Source organism: Drosophila innubila (assembly GCF_004354385.1).
Source record: "Drosophila innubila isolate TH190305 chromosome 3R unlocalized genomic scaffold, UK_Dinn_1.0 2_E_3R, whole genome shotgun sequence".
Classification (NCBI taxonomy): domain Eukaryota; kingdom Metazoa; phylum Arthropoda; class Insecta; order Diptera; family Drosophilidae; genus Drosophila; species Drosophila innubila.
In genome coordinates this window covers 30,479,526-30,502,025 of record NW_022995380.1, presented here as the reverse complement: position 1 = coordinate 30,502,025, position 22,500 = coordinate 30,479,526, and the positions used below count along the sequence as shown (strand labels likewise).

At 32.3% G+C, this 22,500-nt stretch overlaps 1 protein-coding gene and 1 non-coding gene across 7 annotated transcripts in view; one reads left to right on the top strand and one right to left on the bottom strand.

Moving 5' to 3' along the window:
* LOC117792128 (elongation of very long chain fatty acids protein AAEL008004) overlaps positions 1-22,500 on the top strand; it is a 46,155-nt gene that overhangs the window by 7,155 nt on the left and 16,500 nt on the right. The window contains exons 1-2 of one of the 6 annotated variants that reach the window (XM_034632120.1): positions 13,930-14,248; positions 18,525-18,699. The exons of 2 other annotated variants lie outside the window; for them this stretch is intronic. The gene's annotated coding sequence lies outside the window, so the exon portion shown is untranslated. Of the gene's footprint in view, positions 1-13,929; positions 14,249-18,083; positions 18,700-22,500 lie in introns of those variants that run through there. 3 more of the 6 variants (XM_034632121.1, XM_034632123.1, XM_034632122.1) reach the window with 3 other exon arrangements.
* On the bottom strand, positions 4,460-4,531 carry Trnad-guc. Its single transcript has one exon. It is a non-coding gene; the product is annotated as a tRNA-Asp (tRNA).

Genomic DNA, 22,500 nt, shown 5'->3' with positions numbered 1-22,500 from the left:
TATCCAGATTTCTACTATTTAGTGATTCCACCTACTCGAGTTCATAAATTGTAGTCTTATTTTTTGTAAGAAATCTATTTGATTTATGTAAAAATTATTTTTTTCCTTTCTGACATGATATATTAAAAAAAAGGTGCTTATAACTATATTAGGAAAATGAGTTTTCGTTTTAGACTGATTTAAAATAAAGAAATTACCTATTTTCTATACAAATTTTTAAATATTATAGACAAAAATAATTTTAAGAACATTAACTGAGACCCCAATTTATTTTACATTAATTCTTAATAAGTCATAATCAAGTTTTAGCTAGTATTTATAATTGAAGTTTGCTTAAAAAAATTGTTTTTAATTTATTATAAAATTAAGCGATTTTGCATTGATAATTTTTACTTCTTTTAAGCATTTGATTGGAGTTTTTTTTTCATTTCTGAGCAACTAAAAGACTTAACAGTTTTCATTAGAAAGAGTTAAAGAAACAGCTTTTCTTGTTTTAAGTAAAGCTGTAGACTTTTCAACTAAAAAAATGAATATTTACAATTCATAAACAAAAAGACAAAGAGTTTAAAAATAATCATAAATTCATGTATTGCTAAAATACTGGTACTTAGTTAAAGTATTTTTATTATTATTTAAGATTTTGTAAACACTTTGCACATTTGCGCCTACATTAAACTAGCTACAAATCTGTATGATCTAAGGGGGGGGAAAAAGGAGAAGAATAAGCAGAGATTAACAAATGAAAACTTCTCTTTTCGAGAAGAATGACATTGAAATTTAGGCAAAATATAAAAAAAACTGAAGACCGCACCGAGACGTTGATGAAGTTGTCAAAAAGCAACAAAAGTAACAACAATGAAAATCATACATATTTTTTTTTTTTGACATTGTCTTTTCTTTTTGTTGTTGCTGTTATTATTACTGCTTTTTTGTCTCTGTCTCTTTGTGCGTTTGTTGTGGTTTATGAGTTTTGTTTTAGTTGAATATTGGACACAAAGTAATGTATTATATTATATCGTAATTTGCTGGCTGTGTCTGACAGACTTAGTAACTTGTTGGTCGAGGTTATGGTTAAACTGGATGGATGCTGTCTACAGTCTTCAGTCTATAGTTTTCAGACTAAAGTATGATGTTCAAGTAATGGCCTTAAGTCTTCCAGTTAACAGTTTTAATTGGCCAATCTGTGATGCCAAGCCTTCGCTTTTCATTGTCTGCCAGACATTCAAATTTTTAGATCTGCTCATCTACCAGATACCCTGTAATTAAAGGTGACTTCAAGTCCCTTAATAAATAAATATTTATATTGCATGAATTTTAGTTGGAAAGTTTCATGTTTTGTGGAGGATTCCAAATTAAGATTATAACAGTATACATTTTTAATTTAAGCTAATATACAGTACATTTTTAATCACACTTTTCTCTTTAATTTAATTTGTTTTCTACTTTAATATTCGTGGTGTTGACTGATCATAGTTATATAAGTGAATAACTACACATTTAACAGCCTGAAATTAGCGTTAATATTATCGCTTTTTATATTTCTACGTTTAGATTTTAATATATTTATTTTATTTTATTTATACAATTCTTTTTTTATTTAAAAAAAAAATGTATCTTCTCAGCCTTTAAACATTTAAAAATTGCTTAGAAATAAATTTAACTTTTATATAGTTGACATTTTAATGGATCTACAGATTCTTCATAGATAAATGCAACTAATTTTCCAAGCACTCATTTTAATTAATATTTTCTTTCCTCTTACTGAAGTGTATAATTAACCACAGCTGAAATGAAAATCATGGAATTTCCATCGATAAAATAAAATGTATTTTAAGATTATAAGTATGATTAGCTAGTGAGTTTCTCTATAAACCCTGTAATCAAGGGTAGCATTCTTATAATTCATCGTTTTTATAATTACCTTCATGTTTTTGCTTTATAGTCGATCGATTATTTAATGCAAGCATCTAATCTTCCTGCATCTCATTAAAAATTCGCTTTGCAAGACTCCGTTAATTGCAATTCTTTATTACACGATTTGGCTAGATTACACTAAGAATACCCTATAATTAACTTAACTGAGGTGTAACTAATTTTTCAAAATAGCTTTACATTTGTAATAATAAGCTAAAATGTACAAATTGTACATATTGATTTGTCTAATTTGCAATAAACTTTCTGTTGTTATTGTCATGTAACAATTTCCCTTTGGACATTAGAGTGTCCCTCTGTCTGTCTGTCTGTCCATATATCCGGTTGGCCATTTTTAATGCACATTTCAGCAGACATTGAACAGAAAGTCGTCCATTATTTGAGTGGAAGGTCCACTACAGTAAACAAATATTTATCTTGTCCAATGTTCAGGCAATACACATATAATTGTATAGATATAGGTAAAGGTCTATTTGTACTTATATACATATATAGCTGGATTCAAGTGTTTTTTAGTTGTTTTGTTTATTTATTTGCTTGTTCAGGTCAATAATCGAAAAATCGCGCCTTGTGTGGGCCCAAAAATGAGGCATTAAATTTCCGCTGAACTGTGTGCTATTACTAAAAGCATAAGAACAAAATGATAATTGAAATAACTAAAATAAAAATAAAATAAAATAACCTTTTTGCAGGAATGTGTAGAAGGATTATATTCAACATAATATATACATAAAGAACTGAAACGAAAAATCTTACTATTTTAAAGAAAAACTTAATGGAAAAACCATATATAAAAATTTATATTTTTCAAAGTAAGTCGTAATAATAAATATTTTTAATAATTAAATGAATAAAGGCGAATTTTTTCTTTTGATAAATTTCTGGTTAACTGGTTTACTAGGAAACAGTTAGATAATATTTAATGCTTTGATAAAAGATAGAGATAGAGAGCACATAAATAAAGACAGTATTATTTATATATAGATAGATTAATAGTTGTCTGATTGATGAAATATTATCAGGTATTTTTATTATATTTGTACGTACATAGAAAGGTATATCATATGAAAGTTATATATAAATTGACTTAGATTGATTTTTGTATGGACATCTTTGGGAATTACTAAATTTGAATTTTTTTTTATAATTTAAAACATTATACGAAAATTTAATCGTACTTTAAAATACTAAAACGAGCTTAACTTTTAATTGGAATAAGATATGAAAAACATTTCAAAGCAGATTAGTTAGTAAATATTAAAAAAAATGTAAAACAATTTCATTTTAGTTTTTGTTTTTAATAAAATTTGGTAATATAGAGAGCATTTAAATGGTTTTTCAATTAAAAGATATGCATGTATAATAACAGATTTAATTATATACATATGTATACTATAAATTATATGATAAATACGTAAAACATCTGATAGATAAATATAGATAGTTAGTGAAATCTTCTCTTAGATACTTTTAGCAATATGTGCAAATCCTTTAAACAATCTTTTTTTTCTATACGTTTGTTAATCTGAAACTTTATTTATCTGAAACGCATTCGCATTGCAGTGACACTTTAAAAAATCAAGTAGCCGACCCGTTGTCAGGTTGTTGTTGTTGTTGTATCTGCGTTGTCGTTTTAAAGTCGCGGAACTGAGAATTTTGTTTTATATCGTATGCGATTTTATTTGCTTGGCAATTGCGAAATCGTAACGCTTGAGCGCATTTTATATATCCAGTGTGTGTTGTGTGTGTGTGTGTGTGTGTGTGTGTGTGTGTGTGTGTGTGTGTGTTGTGTGGCGACGCAACTTTAGATGTTTGCAGTCGATGTCCGTCAATTGGGCAAACAGCTGGCCCATTTTTGGGCGTGTCACTGACATAACTACAAAATTCTATCTATCTATCTATCCATCCATCCATCTATCTATCTACATTGGTAGATGGATCTTATAAGCGTATGTATTTGATATTTAAGACAGTTAGTACTTGAGCTCATTGTGTTTCTCATTATCATTTGACAGCGCGCGCTTTTTTTCAACAAAATTTAACGCTACTTCACAAAATATATGTAAGAACGCTGGACTTTTAGATGCCCAGTATTCGTATCTTCACAGCCAAAATGAATTTCTTAATTACAATTTTTTGGTCGCTTAAATACACTTTCCATCAAAACTTTGTTAATACTATTCGATTTTTTTTTGTTTTTGCAATATTTGCAGACAAATAAAAATGTAAAGAATAATATAAATATCTATTTATTGAAATATTCGTATCTTCACAGCCAAAATTAATTTCTGAATTACAATTTTTCGGTCGCTAAAATACACTTTCCATCAAAACTTTGGTTTTACTATTAGATTTTTTTTGTTTGTAGAATATTTGCAGACAAATAAAAATGTACTTAATAACATAATTGTTTATTTTTTGAATAATTAAATTAAAATAATATTAATTATTCAGCATTTAGAATTAAATATTGTAATATATATTTAAAATATATTTTAAAATGAAATATAAAAAGTGATTCACACATCTCCCCGACGGGGAATTGAACCCCGGTCTCCCGCGTGACAGGCGGGGATACTGACCACTATACTATCGAGGATGTTGAATGAGGCTGGACAAAATTCGTTGTCGAAATGAAACAGTTCTTATAATGTGCAAATTGCTAACGACATATTGTCTAAAATTTATTTTTTCTGATAAGACGTATATTCAAAGTGCTCACGTGTTATTCAAGCTATATTTAACAATCACAGTTAGAATTACATTTACTACTTGGAAAAGACAAAACAATTTTAAAAATTGTGTTATTTATTTACTTTGCAATTTAAAATCAGAAATAAAAATAAAATAATATTGATTGTTGGATCTGTATTAAACTAATATTAATATTTATAGCCATATATTATTTATTGTCTTTGCTTATCGTGCTGAAATTTTTGGCAAGCGTTTAAATAACCAAATTTAGTTGCTTCAACTCTTTTACATAGATTCTCTGAGATTTATTTAAACAGACAGAGATATTTTTACAAACTTATAAGCCTTTATTCTATTTGTTAACTGGGCTTAGTTAGAACTCGTTGTCGTTTGGTAGCTGGTTTGACAAATATTTGATGGCCCAACTCTCAATTGATGAATTTCAGCTGGAATTCAGTTAGTTAATGTGCCGCTCAGGGCCATTAAAGAGAGGCAATGAGAAAGCTCTGTTGGATTGTCTTGGCCAACTGTCTTAGCTGAGACCTTAAGCTGTTGTGGTGACGATTTGATTTTTGTCTGTTTGCCAAGTTTAATCATTATCATTACCACACATTAGCTATATAACTGTGAGCCTTCAATTTGAAAGGTGTCTTTGTTTTTGGTGACCATTGTGCAATTGCAATTGCCCCTGCCCCCATGCCACTGCCACTGCCACAGACCCCCGCCCCCTGCCCCAGATCAAAGCCCAAAACAGAAAAAAAAAAATAAAAACCAGGTTTCGACTTTAATTTAAATAGTTTTCGTTTGCTCTTTGTCGTTTGTTTTTGGCTTTGTTTACAGCTGAACTGCATACATAATTCAATTTATAGTCGTATGTCATTATAAAGGGCCAAAACAAACCCAAAGTCCCGGCCATAACAAAACCGTTAACTGCACTTCCCAATAATCAGTTGAGATAATGAACGTCTTTACACTTTTCATCTCATCTGACTTCATCTCAAAGTTAAACTTACAGCTGATTATGTGCTAACAGCTTTCTATGTGCTTTCAAGTTCATTGTGTTGATTTTATGATTTTATTTTTTAAAGCTTTACTTTCTAAGTGCATTCAAAAAGTGCTTTCAAGCAGTGCTTTCTAAGTGTACTATTCATTTAATCATGGGAATCTATGTGCTTTACAAAAAAAAAATGCAGTTTAATGCGCTTTTTAACCCTCTACCGCCATATATGGCTTTTCATTTTTAATGAAATGAAAACAAAGTTTTCTTTTATAAAAACGTATAATTTGACTGTAAAAAAGCCTCATATGTATCTTTTTTGGAAAAATTGCCGAAGCCAAATTCCTTTTTTCTCCTAAACTATTTACCCAAAAAAAAAAAATTCTTGAATCATAACTAAATTACACAACGGTTACATGGCCAAGAATGCGCCATTTGGAAGTACAATATTAATAATAACAACAACAATAATAATAATATTAACAATGGCATTGATTACAACATTTGGCAAACATTTGAAAATCACATTGCACGCATTTACATACAAATTTTATTGTTCGATTTTGACATACTTTTCATTTTGTTGTTTCTGTTGTTGTTGTTGTTGCTGTTGATTTTTAGCTATTGACTTTAGGCGAAAACAAAGTCAATTGTTGGCCTCTGGCACGCCCACTTCTTGTGGTGTTTAAGGGGCGTTTTGGGTGTACACGGCTGTTGTACCAAATGGAAAAAAATAAAATCCAAAGCCAAAGCCGAAACAGAAATTTGGCCAACAACAATATGTTTGGGACTACGTGTCGGCTGTGTAATTTTTTATTGTCAACACGCTGCCAAATGGCGGACCGCCCTTGACTCAATTTCTTGGCCTGGCCGTGGCGCATGCGCAGAATGCCGAGTCGCATTTTTGAGGTCTAAAATATATAAACATCAAAAAAATAAAAAAAACACAAGACACGACGCTGACACGGAGATGAAGATGAACTAAAAAAAACAACAACTAAAAGATGTGCACTTTGGTTTAGCATATGGCTCATTAGGAGCTTAACTCTGATTGTGATTGTAATTATGATTAACTTAATTAAGTTGAACTTTTCCCCAGACGCCCACTGAACACACTGTCTACTAAAGAGATGGCAACAATGCAAGTCTTTAATTAAATTATGCATTAAAACCAAGAAAAAGGGCTACCGTAATGTGAACCCGAGTGGAAGGGACCCTGTACTTACTAAAAATGCAATTGTGAGGTAGATTAAAAAAATGTATCATTTATACAGATCCAGAAAGTCTCATAAATAACAATTTATAATGTAGTATACTGTAGGGATAAAATATTTTAAAATAATGAAAAATAAATTAAAACTTTTTTCTAAATAAATAATAAAAATTTCAATGACAAAACAACTAAAATTAAAAATTTTGTACTTTTTTAAATTTGTTTATAAATTAATTAAATTTTTTGAGCTGAATGAAAAGCAATTAAAAAATATGTTTAATTTAAATATATTAAAGAAATAAGTAAATAGATTTTTTTAAAATATAAATTAGCATAAAATTTAGTTGAAAACTCTACTGTCGAGCAAAACCAACTTGGAGACACCCTGTACCTACTATGTTTCTTGAATAACTTTCTATTTTATTACCCGATCGTAGAAAAATTCTAAAATACAACGGAACTGCTTAGATCTGTCAAACTTTGTCCATTTTTTAAAACAGGGTCTTTAAAAAAGCGAGAGAGTAGAAAAAATTGTATGCTTGCTTCTTGGGCCAATTTCAATTTCAATTTCAATTGTGAGCTGCAGTTGAATTAAAATGAAATTGAAGTTGAAGTTGTTGCGCAGGCGTCGCGACGTCGCAATGCTTGTTTGGGCAACTGACGTCGCGTCGCTGCTGGCTTCTCTGCTGGCGTCGCGACGCTGCTGACGCTGACGCTGCAGTTGGCAGCGCTGATAATGGCGTTTCATTTTACGAAATTTATGAATCGATTTATATGCGCCGGCACACGGGCAAAAGCGATCGACGAGACTTGAACAACAGTCGGCCAATTTCTTTGGCATTTACAGATACAGATACAAATATAAATATATGCATATACGCATATAGATACAGATACATAGATACACGCATGCGGGCTCAAGGTGAGATGTAAATGTTGTCTTTGTGTTTGTGTGGTTAACATTAACCGTTAGCGTTGGTGCCGCGATGATGACACGCAGCAGCAACAACAACAACAGCAACGATGTCAACAACAACGATGACAACAACTTACGTTTAGCCCAGTAATTAAACAGAACAAAGGCTTATATGTTTCTGATGATGAGTATTCTTTGTATTAAAAATATTGTTTCTCCTGACTTTGTTTTTTATTTTAAGTCAAAGGGTCCCCCCTTTGAAATTTTGAAAATTGAAAATTTTAAATCTCAAGTTTTCACTTTTATTCAACTCCTTATATCGTAATTAGTATAAAACAACACTTTAAACTTGATTCTGAGACCTTTTATTTTTCTGTAAAAAATCATGTTAAATCGGACAAAAATTTTGACTTGTAAAGTTGCTTGATTCAAAGTCTGATCAACTTCAAACTGCCGTAACTTTGTCAAATCTTAACCGATTTTCAAATAAAATGTCATTTTAATCATTATTTGGCCTCTTAATTCATTCTGCATTCAAATTTAATTTATTTAAAAAATAAAATATTTTCCCCTCTAGATCTTGTTTTGATTTAAAAGCATAGGGTCCCCCCTTTGGAATTTTGAAAATTGAAAATTTTAAATCTCAAGTTTTCACTTTTAGTCAACTCCTTATATCGTAATTAGTATAAAACAACACTTTTAACTTGATTTTGAGACCTTTTGTTTTTCTGTAAATAATCATGTCAAATCGGACAAAAATTTTGACTTGTAAAGTTGCTATTTCCGAAGTCGTACCAACTTTAAACTTCCACAGCGTTGTCAAATCTCAACCGATTTTTAAACGGAGCATAATTTTGTCATGATTCTAAATATTTTCTGCATTAAAATTTAATCAATATTGTATAGTAAAATGTATCGGTTTTCATCTGGTCGTCTGATTGACGGCTGATTGAATCTAATGGCTGTCTAGTTCCAAATACTGGGCAACTAAGAGTCGAGTAGTTTTCTTTTTTATTTGTTGTTGCTCGCTTGACACGTTTAGTTTTGACATTGTCTTGCCAAAGCCAAAGAATCTTGGCCATTGGCCAACCCACAGACTGTCAGCGATATTGTCTGTCCATCCTCTTCCTCTCCCTCTCTACCTCTCCCTGTCTCTGTCCCTCTCTACCCACACGATTGTCACCTGTCGCAATTAAACAAAAAAAAAAAAAAACAGCATTTGCGCATGCGTATCAATTTTACATTTTATTATAACTGCTGTTGTTGTGTGTGTGTGTGATGTGTGTGTCGTTTTGTTGTTGTATTTCTTAAATGCGTACTCCGCTTTGAATTTATTGTATTTATTTATTTATTGCTCAGCTGCATTGTGTAATAATGCAATATTAATTGCTTATTTGAAATAGTTTTATTGAATTGACCCATTGTTGTTGTTGTTGTTGTTCATATTATTATTGTTGTTGTTGTTGTTGTTATTGCTGTTGCCATGCCTGCTGTATTAGTTAAACAATTTATATTTGTATGCCAAAGTTGACAAGTTTAACGCTACTTTAGCTAATGAGCTAATTAGCTTGGCAGTTGCCTTCCTCAGTTGCAGTTGCAACTGTTAGCACAGATTTATGACACTGCCCGCTGTAAGTTTACACACACGTTAAATACACCGCAAAAGGGAAAGTGGAGGAAGAACTCTAAACTGCCTATTAAAGGCAAAGAATTTTCATAAATTTATCAAATCAAATATATTAAGTATCTTAATAAGTGTAACTTTACTTTCAGATACTTTAATGTAGCTTAATCTAATCTTAAAGCTATAGTATCGATTGAATACATAAATAAAACTTAACTGACTTTGATGGAAAATATTGACCTGTATTATACGCCTGTCAGACCTGTAGTAGTAAAAGGTTCTTCATGACTTTAAACAAATATAACTTTATACATAACATAACTTTATAAAAACTCAAGCGATTTTCAAACGGAGTGTCATTTTGATCATGAATTAACCTCTTAATTCATTCTGCATTCAAATTTACTTAATTTTGTATAAAAAAACATTTTTCCTCCAGATCTTGGTTTTAAGCCATAGGGTCCCCCCTTTGAATTTTTGAAAATTTTAAATTTTATATCTCAAGTTTTCACATTTAATAAATTTCTTATATTATTATTAGCGTAAAGCAACACTTTAAAAATGATTCTGAGACCTTTAATTTTTCTGTAAAACATCATTTGAAATCGGACAAAAATTTTGACTTGTAAAGTTGCTTGATTCACAGTCTGACCAACTTCAAACTGCCATAACTTTGTCAAATGTCAAGCGATTTTTAAACGAATTGCCATTTTGATCATGGATTGGTCTCTTAAGTCATTCTGCATTCAAATTTTATTAATTTTGTATACAAAAATATTTTTCCACCAGATTTTGGTTTTAACCATTTAATCCTTCCTTGTGATTTTTTTGAATTTTAGATCTCAATTTTTCACTTTTAATCAATTCCTCATAGCTTGATACAACACTTTAAACTTGATTCTGAGACCTTTCAGTTTTCTGTAAACAATCATCTGAAAAATGTTGCCAGAAATTATCAAAGGCTGTCAACAAGAAAATCAACTATAAACAATCCGCAATACAAATGGAGTCGTCTATAAATGCAGCCAACAATAATGTAAATGATCCCAAGAGGAAGATTATTATCGAGGGTGCTCCAAGTGATAAAAATCAACCCTGTAATTGTGAATTCTGCAAGTTGGTTATAAGACAAGTCATTGCCAGAAAGAAGCGTGCAAATGAGAAGAAAAACTCCAAGAATTCCAGAGTTGCAGAGAATTCAAATGGATCTAAGCCTGGCCAACTGGATGAAGATGAAGATGAGGATGAGGAGATTTGTGTAGAGAGCAATTTATTAACTCACAGGCAGCGATTTGATCAATTGATGGCGTTAAATCAGCGAGAAAGAGAGAAGACGCAAATGCAAAACTTGAATAATGTGAATAATAGTCAAGAAGAAATTAGAACAGTGTTTAGAGCCTTTATTAATGAAGCCAGAAATCAAGTAAGACCAATTTCAGCTCCATCGCAGTCTTCCAAATTGTACAACAATTGCAAAAACTCAAATCAAGGACTTTAACTCAACCGAATTTCAAACGGAGTCTCACTTTGATCACTTAAATCATTTAAATTTTATTAATTTTAAAAAAAAAAATGTTTTTCTGCACATCTTTTGTTTCAGCTATTGGATCCCCCCACCCCTTTTAAATTTTTGTAAATTTTAAATATTATATTTCAAGTTTTCACTTGTATTCAATTCCTTTTATCGTTATAAGAGTAAAACAACACTTAAAACATGATTCTGAGATCTTTCATTTATCTGTAATAAATCAGCTGAAATCGGACAACAATTTTAGCTTGTAAAGTTGGTAGCTCAAAAGTCAGATCAATTTCAAACTGTCATAACTTTGTCAAAAATTAACTTATTTTCAAGCGTTATGTCATTTCGATCATGATTCGGCCTCTAAATTCATTCTACATTTAAATTTTATTAAATTCTTAAAAAAAAAAATATTTTCCTCTAGATTCTACTAGATATGGATATCGATGCTAAGGGTCCCCCCTTTGAAATTTCGTAAATTCAAAATTTTCAATCTCAAGTTTTCACTTTTAATCAATTCCTTACATCGTAATTAGCATAAAAGAATACTTTAAACTTGATTCTGAGAACTTTCATTTTGCTGTAAAAAATCATGTGATTTCGGATAAAAATGTTCACTAGTAAAGTTGCCAGATCAAAAGTCAATTTATGCTGCATTGAAACATAATTAATTTTCTTAGAAAATTTCCCTCGACCTGGGCTTCGATATTAATTCTATCTTAATAACTTGGCCATTTGGTTAGTTGGCTAAGACCAAAATTGAAAAAAAATTAAATGAACAAAGTTCACAAACTAAATGGGGGTTAAATCATTTCCGGTTCATTTCCGCACAACTAGAGCGAGGTGCGGTCGAAAACAGTGAAGGGTATATTACTCTATGTGTGTGTTAGTGTGTGTGTGTGTGTGTGTGTGAGTGTGTGTGTGGCAACTGAGCCATGTCCTGGCCAATGCCAAAGGGGTGGCTTTAACTGCAAATTGAGAAAAGCACACAAAATAATAACAGAAAATAATGTGGAAGCAGCAGCAAAAACAAACAAACAACAACAACAACTATTAATATAGCAACTACAACAATAATAACAACAGCAACAACAACAACAATTGAAAGCCAGGCCTCTCTCAACTTGGATGACATAATGCCAAGTATTTATTATGTAGAGTATGAGTCTTAAGCATTGACTCTGAGTACGTTAGTGTTTACACGTGTGTGTGTGTGTGTGTACAACTACGAGTGTTGTTGATGTTGTTGTTGTTGCCACTGTTTTGTAGTAGTTGTTGTAGACACGCTTACTACAACGACTCATATTTATTTTGCGGCATGTGCGTTTAAGACCAAAAAATAAGCACAAACAAAAAAAAAATACAAGAAAATAAAATCATCAGCCGCAAGCCGAATACTTTATACGCTTTCAAAGCACTGTAGAAATTTGATAAAATATATTTTAGCATAAGCAAACAATAAGTAAACAAAAAACAATAGATTTATGTAATTTATTTAAAATATCTTGAGATATAATGAAATATTTAGTATAGTAGTCAAACTGATCTGATCTGACTTAATGCATATTTTGTTGATATAGTATTACTGGGGATAACTTAAATAATTAATATTTATATATTTTAGAATATTTTTTTTTATCTCAGCCTATTTTGATCAGTCAGTGAGTCAGTCAGGACAAAGAGTTTTTTTTATATTTACAGATTTAGAGGTCTCCTTTAAGGCATTACACTTTTCATTACACAACTGTAATACTCTCTGCAAGGGTATTAAAAATAGACGACAACCCTCGACAACAGCAAAAAGCACACATATGCCATGAATGCAGAGAGAGATAGCTAGATAAAAAAAGAGAGAAGAGAGATTGAGCGCTTTGCCTTATCAACAGCATGTGGAAAACAGGGAGAGAGGGCGAGTCTGAACAAGAGAGAGAGAGAGAGGGTAAGCGCGTGGCACGAAGAGAGAGAGAGAGAGAGAGTCGAGAGAGCCGGTTGGCAGCCGGCCTTTTTGCGCTACATTCACAAATGTTGAATGTATCTGTCAGATACAAAGAGAGCGCACACGTATCTGTATCTGCAGCTGTTGTTGTAATTTTAGCCGTCGTTGCTGTTGTTGTTGTTGTTGTTGCTGTCGCGTGACGCAACGCAACGTGTAGCAAACTTCGAATGTTGCCAGCTCGTCTGCTTCTTCTTCTTCTTCTTGCGCGATTGCCAGCCTCAAGAAACAGCACATGGTGAAAATACCATAAGGTATATTTCAATTTATCTAGATAGCTTCAATAAAATGCAACACTCGCCAAATAAAGTAAACAATAAGAGAGAGAGAGAGAAAAAGAGAGCAACTATGAGGAATACGTCAACTTGTTAGTAAATTCAAAAAGATGCTGTCAAAATCAGCAATCAAAACGGCAATCGAAGCCATAACCTTTAACCGCAATTAACCGATTGAACTTGGTAACCGTTAATGAAACCCTAACCTAAAACAAAACTTGTTTATTTAACCAAAACCGAAATTATTTAAACCCTAAATAACCGTTTAGTAACCGATTCATGTATTAAATTTCATTATCTTAAGGTTTATAAATTTGAGTATTGATCTTCTTAAATAAACCTAGTTCAAATTAAAAATATTTTTTTTATGTTGATATTTTTTTTAAAATTTTTACAAAAATTTCGTACCGAAGTTTCAAAAACGTAATATACAAAAATACCGGTTAACGATACAAAACCAATAAGCAATTTTATTATATTATATTAACCGAAAGCTACAATTTATTTATTTGAAATCAACTAAGAGCAGTAGCTTAAAATTTAAGATTAAATTTTGGAAATATAACTAGACAAAATAATCTACAAAAAAAAAAAAACCGAAACTCAAACTAAAACCGATAACCGTTTCGATTTGTTACTCACCAAAAGACAAAAAAAGCAAAGAGAGCAGCTGTGGTGAATAACGTACCTTATAAGTGAATTCACCCTGCAGCTGGTAAGCACTCTCTTTGCCGCTCTCTTGGCAGCTCTCTCTCTCTCTCTCTCTCTTTCTCTTGCTACTCATTCACATTCATGTTTTGGGGGTTCGCCTGCTCTTCGTCCAATTCTTTTGGCTCAGTTCGCATTTCGCTTTGGGTTGTGTCTCGTCTCTTGTCGCTTTTGGGTCAGGCCCGGCCAAAAATAAAAAACCATAAAGAAGTTTAAAAAAAGAAGAAAAAAAATACACACGTTTGAGTTGAAAGAAGTTAATCAAATTAAAAATAAAGCTACGCATTCAATTCGCATAGAAATCCTAACAAATGAATTCCTAGGCCGCCTGTCACCCAACGACAGAGAAAAGAAAACCAACAAAAACATCAGAAAAAGTAAATTGCCAAAATGAAGAAATATTAAGAGATGAATAGAAGAAGAAAGAAAAAGTGTTCAATTTACACGTGACAGCAGAGAATTCATATTGAAATTTGATTTCGTGTGCCGGGCGTTTGTTGCAAGTCACAAATGTATCTGAGAGATACAAATCGCAGTTCAAGTGTCAGTTTCCGCCTACTAAAAACCGTTTAATCAGTGCGACATCGTTTCGATAGATAAATAAATATATACACAACAAGAGTTCATGCAACTCACACACACACAGTTACTCTTACCCCTTCCCCTACCCCTTGCCACGTGGCCCCCCCCTGCCCCTTTGCTGTTGCATTTTCATAGATGTATCTCAAGCTAAAATGTATCTAAATGCATATAACTACATAACCAGACGCCCCCACTTGACTATACAGTTTGTTCAGTAATTCTATTGACATAATTAAATAAAGTTCTACAATAACTTAGCAAATCTTTAAAAAAAAAGGGCATTACTCGGTCTTTTATTTTTTCTCATTTTCCTTATTCTTAAACCAAAAAAAAATCTGAAATCAAAGCTACAAATTTTTGTTGTACTTTAAGAATAAAATGATTTTTCTTGATTTTTTTTCGACTATTTTTCTTATTAAACATAAAAAAGCATTTATTACTTACAGAACTAAAAATTTGAAAAAAAGCATTTCTTGATATTTTCATATATATATATATATATTTTTTTTATAATTTTTTAAATTATAACACTTTTTGAGAAGCAATTATTATAGCAATATAATTATAGCTAAAGAAAAATTAAAACATAAAAATATCTGTATTTTGTAAACTTTTAATTTTCCGTTTTTCCTAAAAAAAAATTAAAATATTAATTAGCTGCCACATTAAAAAAAATTTAATTAGCATTTATAATTATACTTTGACAAGAAATAAATAAATACATAGGTTAACAAATAAATAAAATACATTTTTTTTTCCTCTTATATTTTTTAAGTTATTAAAATTGCTTGTGGTACTTTAAACACTTAAAAAGAAATAAATACTGAGATTAATGAAATTGAACTGTTTGTTAAATAAAATTAAAATGAATTTAAAACTGTAAAAATTCAAATTAATTAAATAACAAATATGTGGTGAAGAAAATGACTTGCCTAACTGTATTTGATTGTGGCATCATGCGCTCAATTAGCTCGCCTATGTTTTCCCCCCACCTCACACTTCTCCCCTTCTCCCAGCACTTCACCCTTTTATTGTCGTTTCCCCTCGCTCTCTCATTGTACTCTTAATTGAGCTCATAACGCTGTCATTTCTCAATCGACTTTCGCCTGGGAAACGTAAACGCATTATCACCTGGCAGTGGCAGTTATCAGTCTGGCCAGCGATTTGGCCAGCTAATTAATCAACAACGATAACGGCAAAAGCCTTACAACAGCAACAACAACTACAATGAACACTGCACGTTTTCATGTGTTTATGTGTGTGGCATTGGAAGATATGACATAATTCCAAGACATTCACTTGCCTCACAAAAGGCACCCAAAAAATTTAAAAGCGAGCGCACTCTTTTTACGCACACGCTCTCTCTCACCATATCAACACACACAAACACACTCGTAAAGAGCGCGGCTGCTGTAAGAGACAGAGGCAGAGTGTGAGAGAGAGAGAGCGCGCGCGCGCCTCTCCTGTCGTCAGGTGCGCAACGAACAATGATCCGAATTCCAATTCAATACCGAATACAATAACGAAGACAGACACAACAACAACTGCGATGGCGACGGCGACTGCGATGGTGACTGCGACGTCAACAAGTCACAAGCAGAGTCATCTTGTCTGTTGCGATTGCAGCAGCGCTTAATTCAATCTGTCTAGCGGAAACGTGTGACACTCCCCCTTCCTTTTCCCCACTCACCATACACACTCTCACGCGCCCACTCTCGCTCTCTCTTGCTCTCTGTCTGTTTCGGCAACATAGCAACCAGCAGACAGCAAACTCACCACACTTTACCACCAATGAACCAAGTCCCTTTTGAGACGCCCACCTCGAACTTAATTGAAATGCATGCCGGCGCTGTCTCTTTACTAAAAAATACATACATATGTATATGTATTTATGCAGCATGTGTGCGAGTATATATGTGTGTGACTGTGTGTGTGTGTGTATATATACATTTAAATATTTCGCGGGGGTTAGAAAACCAAAAATGTGATCGCTTATTATTACGAAATTGCATTCTGCAATGGCGACCCAATAAATACACACACACGCTTGCGTACGCATTCACACACACACACATATGCATAATAGATAAGCAGCAACAACACTACAAAAAATTAGGTGATTGCGAAAGGTAAAAAAAAAACTCGACGCGTCTTTCGTCAAGTTTACCGCTTTCATTGTTGTTGTTGTTAATTTTGTTGTTGTTGTTGCTGCTTTTGGCGACACACATTGCTGTTTTGACCATGAATTCGATTTTGAATGCAAAAGTCCCAAAAACGTGAATTTTTTTTGTTATTGCGGCACGAAAAGGGGAAGAGACGGAAACACACAGTGAAATAACAAAAAAAAAGCGAAACCTATTAAAAAAAAAAAAGAAAGAAATTTTAACTTCAACATGCCGAAGATTGTGATACACTTGCAGAGCCCTGTACAATTTTTAAACTATTTAAATCTATAATTTCGCAAAAAAAACAACAAAATTTTGACACTTTGTTTGGACAGACAAACAGACGGACATGACTATATCGAATCGGCTGTTGATGCTGATCAAGAATATATATACTTTATAGGGTCGGAGATGCCTCCTTCTCCCTGTTTCATACACTCCAACGAAAACAATATACTCTTTAACTTATTTTTTAGGTACTATACCCGTATAGTAAAAGTTACTCATTCTTTAAAATTATTGCTGTTTTTTTAAAAAAATACTACCTTGTCTTGTTTTTGATTTTTTTTAAATATATATTTGACTAATTGTATTTAAATCCGTTACACATATCATGACAAAATGTAAATACTCTCTCTGAAAAGGTATCAAAAACTCAACGAGCTTTGCTTGTGTCGCCGCCTGTCTCTGTGTGTGTGTGTGCGTGTGAAATGCCGTAATAATTAATTGATCGACAAGTGCGCAGCTTTGGTTTGGTATGCGACGCGTCGCGTTGCGTCGCCGAAAATCGACATCGAAAACGACATCGAAAGCGACATCGAAATCGAAATCGATCTTAGTCGCCTCAGCCTCTGCAACTGGCGCTTGCGAATGTTGTTGTTATTGTTGTTGTTGTTGTTTTTGTTTTGGTGGCCCTTGCAACATCGCATCAAAGCCAAAGCAGCGCTTTTTTTGATGCTTGCGACAGCGCAGCAGACGTCGCTGCCAGCAAATGCACCTGTTGTTATTGTTTTGAATTAACATTTTTATTTGAAATATTTAAATGTTTAAATACAAGTTGTTGATCAAAACAAAAACCCCTACATACACAAATATACGCACACACACACACACCCAGATCGCATAACATTGCATTGATTTTTATCAAAATTTAATAATTCGTAATCAACAGCGACAGCAGCAGCAGCTAAAACAGCAGCAGCGACAGCGACAGCAATCGTGGCAGCGACAGCGCAGTCGACGCTTACATTGGCAGCGCCGCAAGCTCAGCTCTGCGCGCTCAATTCACGACAGCAGCTACAGCTGTAAATGTGACTGTGACTGTGACTGCGACAGCGACGACGACGCCAACAGCAAAAGCAACTGCGACTGCGACTGCGAAGTCGACAGCGTGTTAAAGCGCTGTCTGTGGCCTTAGTTAGTCAGCCGTTGCTGCAGTCCAGTTAGTCGTGCTTTGCTAGTCGCTGCCTGCGGTCTGTCTCTCGCACTCTCTCTTCGGTTATTTTCGGTCACATCGTATTGTGTGTGTGTGCTTCGTGCTTGGCGCTCTCGTTCCTCGCTCCTCGTTTTCCCCACACACCTCTCGCCAAAGTGCCTTGCGCCTGGTGTTTACACGACGCGTTGCGAATTGTGTTGAATTGTGATTCAGGACTCGTGATATATATAAATGAATAATATATGTATACATATATATATAAATAAATGTGTGACGATTGTCAAAGTGTGATAAGCATAAAGTGGTAAATGGTGAATTTTATAGCATTCATCATAGCAACAAATTGCAATAATTGATAAGAAGAAAACAAGAAAAATATTTGGAAAAGCAACACACTTATAATTATAATCAATCATCAATCAAATGAATTTTGAACTAAATGCAACTGGTTTTTACTCCCAATTTCCTTAGCCACTGGCAATTTGTTGTTCGCGTTTCTGCAAACACACACACACATACCAACAACTAAATATATACATACATATAAGAAAATAAACTTACTGGGAAAACTCCAAATCCAAAATACCAAAATCGAGCACAAAAACTACAAAAATTGCAACGCACGCAGCAACAACATAAATTAAAGGTAAATTATACGATTTCAATACAAAATATTCATATTTATATGAATAATATTAAGCGTCATAAACAATAAACAATAAAAAGAAATAAGTGTGCCAGCTCTTGAATATTTAAAACTTTATTAAGAAATCGCCAGTTTATAAAATTGTTTACCACATCAGGTGCTTCTCAAACTTATGTGACAGCTTTAAAATATATATATTTTTTTGTTATTCCTGACTTTCTTAAAGGCTTCCTGCCTGTTTCTAGTTTAGCTTGACAGGATGATTCAGGCGAATAAAATAATAAACAAATGATATATGAAAAGGATATACTAAATTAACCAATGTTCACTTTGAATATAAAAGTTTACTTATAGTATATTTATTTTTATCAAATAAGTGTGCACATTTTAATTTTAATAAAAGGGCAAAAAATTTATAAAAATTGTTTTCCCTACAAATTTTAGCATACGTTTTTTTTTAATTTTTCGTCAAATGTAATTTGATAAATTTCACTTTTAATGTTTTTAATCATTTGATTGACGCCAATAATTACCTCAATAAAATTAATAATTTAATAATTGTGAAAATTTATTTTATAAACTGTTTAAAAATATATTATAATTCGTTCAATTGCTTCAAATTGCTTGACAAATATAATTTCATATATTTGAAAATTTAAATAATTTTTTGCTAATATTTTAATTTTTTGCTAATTGTTGAACATTTTTCGAATTTAGAAATTAGCACGGAATTAAAATCCAATTCATAAATATATTTAAAATTGTTTAAAGAATAACGTTTTATTTGTCGACTCTACAAATTAATTGATAATAATAAGTTTAGCTGATTAAAAATATAATCAAAAAAATCCAACAAATGCGTAGAATTAAATTAAAGTGTTTTTAAAAATAAATAAAATACATTTCAATGTAAATGTTGTGGGTCTAAATGTGTTTGAGTCAACTTGTTAACTGTGCCAACTAATTCCTGGAACTCTTTGTATTCAGTTAGATGATTACATCATCATCATCATTGTCAGACAATTGTTCGCATTGTTAGATTAAAGCCAAGTCAAGCATAACACACAAATCTATATATTTCATTATTGCCAAAACATATTCAATTTAATGTGATCATTCAACTGTTTTAATCGTATGCAAATTAATATTCAATTCTCGCCTTGTCATCATTTCAAGCAGAAATCAAATGAATAAACTTACCGTTAATTTGACACAATTTCTGTAGAATTTTTTGAATGATATTGATGCGATTCCCGTGTCGCTTAATTTAATGTTTCACATATTTTGAATGTTATATTTATTGCAAATTACAACCAGCTTGGTGTCGAAAACCATTAAGAATTAAAAATAATGCAAAATAATTTATATATTTTTTGATAAAGTTAAAAAATATATTAATGAAATTCATTTATTCACTTGACATTTGCTGCACATTCCGTTTAATTTATTTACAAAAATGATTCAACTGCAAGAAATTTCCAAAATAAGTTCATAATATAAACAATTAGCAAATGAATATACAATTTAAAATTTATAACTGAAAAGATAACAAAGTCAAGTTAATAATAACGGAATTTTAATGATATGCAACTGAAATCAAAAACAAAATTTAATGTGTCGCTAAAACCTTCAAAGCCAACAAGTGTTTGAATTAAAGATACAAAATGTATCTCATGGATACACGTACTGGCAAGCCGCTCAGGGCTGAGTTACCAAATGTAATTACATGAAGACACTAATTCAAGATCGATGAAAAGCACTCTAGATAATTGACTTGGCCCATTCATTGACCTGGCCATGTCAACACTTGTGGCAATAAGTTGTTGCCACACACATGAAAATCAATAGGAAAATTGAAAACGCGAGCTACTTAACCACCCCTCAATGATTCCTCCCTCTCTGTGGAATCGCACGTGACACCTTTTGGCCAGGTCGAGAATTCTTATATTTTTATTTCTGTTTTTTTTTTTTTTACATTTTTATTGAGGCGAGGCTTAGTTCACGCCTACTTTCTCACCTTCCTCTCTGCTCACTAGTTGACATAATATGAGCAGCAGCAGCAATAATAACAATAACAACCACCACCACAACAATTACAACAACAACCACAACAAAAAATGACAAGCAACCACGCGTCTTTTAGGCGTCATTCATGGCGTGTTGGTTGCACATTAAACGCGTTTTTCGTTAAGCCGCCTTTTATACCCTTACAAAGGGTATTTGAATTTTGTATCTTTATATAACAAGTCGGAAAGGCTATAGTCGTGAGCCCGAACATAGTTTACCCGTTGCTTATTTCAATATATAAAAGTACTTACTATTTAAAAAAAACTACTGCATACTTTTGAGTGCTTGTATTGTCTTTAATATTAATAACTTTGGTTAGCTATTACTGCCGTTCTACTTAACCGATTTTGCTGCGATTAAGTGGGATAATAGATAATTTTAAATAATAACGTAAATTGCTATAAAAACTGAATTATAAAACAATATAGCCTTTTACTTATTTTTTAAGTAACGGGCTTAAAAATGCGTATATTTTGACTATACAGACATGTTCGTCTGTATCTTCCTCGGTTCATCTCAAATCGAATCCAAGCTGAACAAACTTATCTGTTTGAATGGGTAAACCTTAATATAATTATTTTAAATCTTATGTAATTTTTTTCTTGGAATATTCTGTAAACATCGTAAACATTTATTTTCAAGGTTTAGTATAAAAATGAAATATATTTCTTATTGTTTATATAAGTAACATTTATTTTAAAATAAAAATTAAATGTGACTAGTCAAACTTGTAGCGCTGTCATTTAAAATAAATAAAAATAAAATACTTAAGTTTCATTAAAAAGAATTAATACTTAAATTTCATGGAGAAACTTTTGTGTTATTATTTATAATACAAATTCGTAATACAATGAAAATGTAATGCAACCAAAATATCGGTAAATAAAAAACAGGAACGGTCCTTACATAATTTAACTGTTGTGCTTTTGAAATATTATTAATTTTTCAAGGTATTTCAACTAAATTAAATTCACCTTATTTTATTCATTGAAAATTAGTTACTTTATACTACTTGATAATTGAAATATTTTTAAAAATTCGACAGGCTTCTGCAAGTGTATCAAATATTCGGCGTGCCGATGATAAAATTTCTTGCCTCTTGGTTTTGGTTTTGGTTTTATTGCCATGGCACACTGGCCTCCCAGCAGTGAAGACAGAGTAGGAGAGAGAGAGTGAGAGAGAGAAGGGGAGAGACGCTTGTGAGTCACACACAGTCGTGCGCTCTTTCTTTCTCTCGCGCTCTCTCACTCTTTCTCGCATTGCCCAGTTTTCATTCAAGAAATTCGCAGCGAGTCTCTGCGCAAAAGCCAACAGAAAGAGTCAAAAGAGAAACCTTAGCAAACTATGAGGAGGAGAAGGAGAAGAAGAGAGGTGAAATGGTGGTTGTGGGGGAATTGGGGAGAGTCATCATCACGTGATTGTGTGTGCGTGTGTGTGTGTGTGTGTGTGTGTGTGTGACAACGTGGCGCCGGTTAAGCGGATACTTGGATAATTTGGATACGGGCTCGAATTCCGATTTGAATTCGGATATGAACTCGACATGAGATGTTTGTAATAGGGGAAGGTTATTACACCCGTTACTTACAAAAAAAAAAAAAATATAAGGCCATATTGTATTCAGTGAGAAGAAGGCAGGGTATATATACTTGATCAGTCCATGCAGCAACAACCAAATCTTAGAAATATAATATATATAATAATATAAATTGTATGTGAATGTGCAGCTTTGTTTCA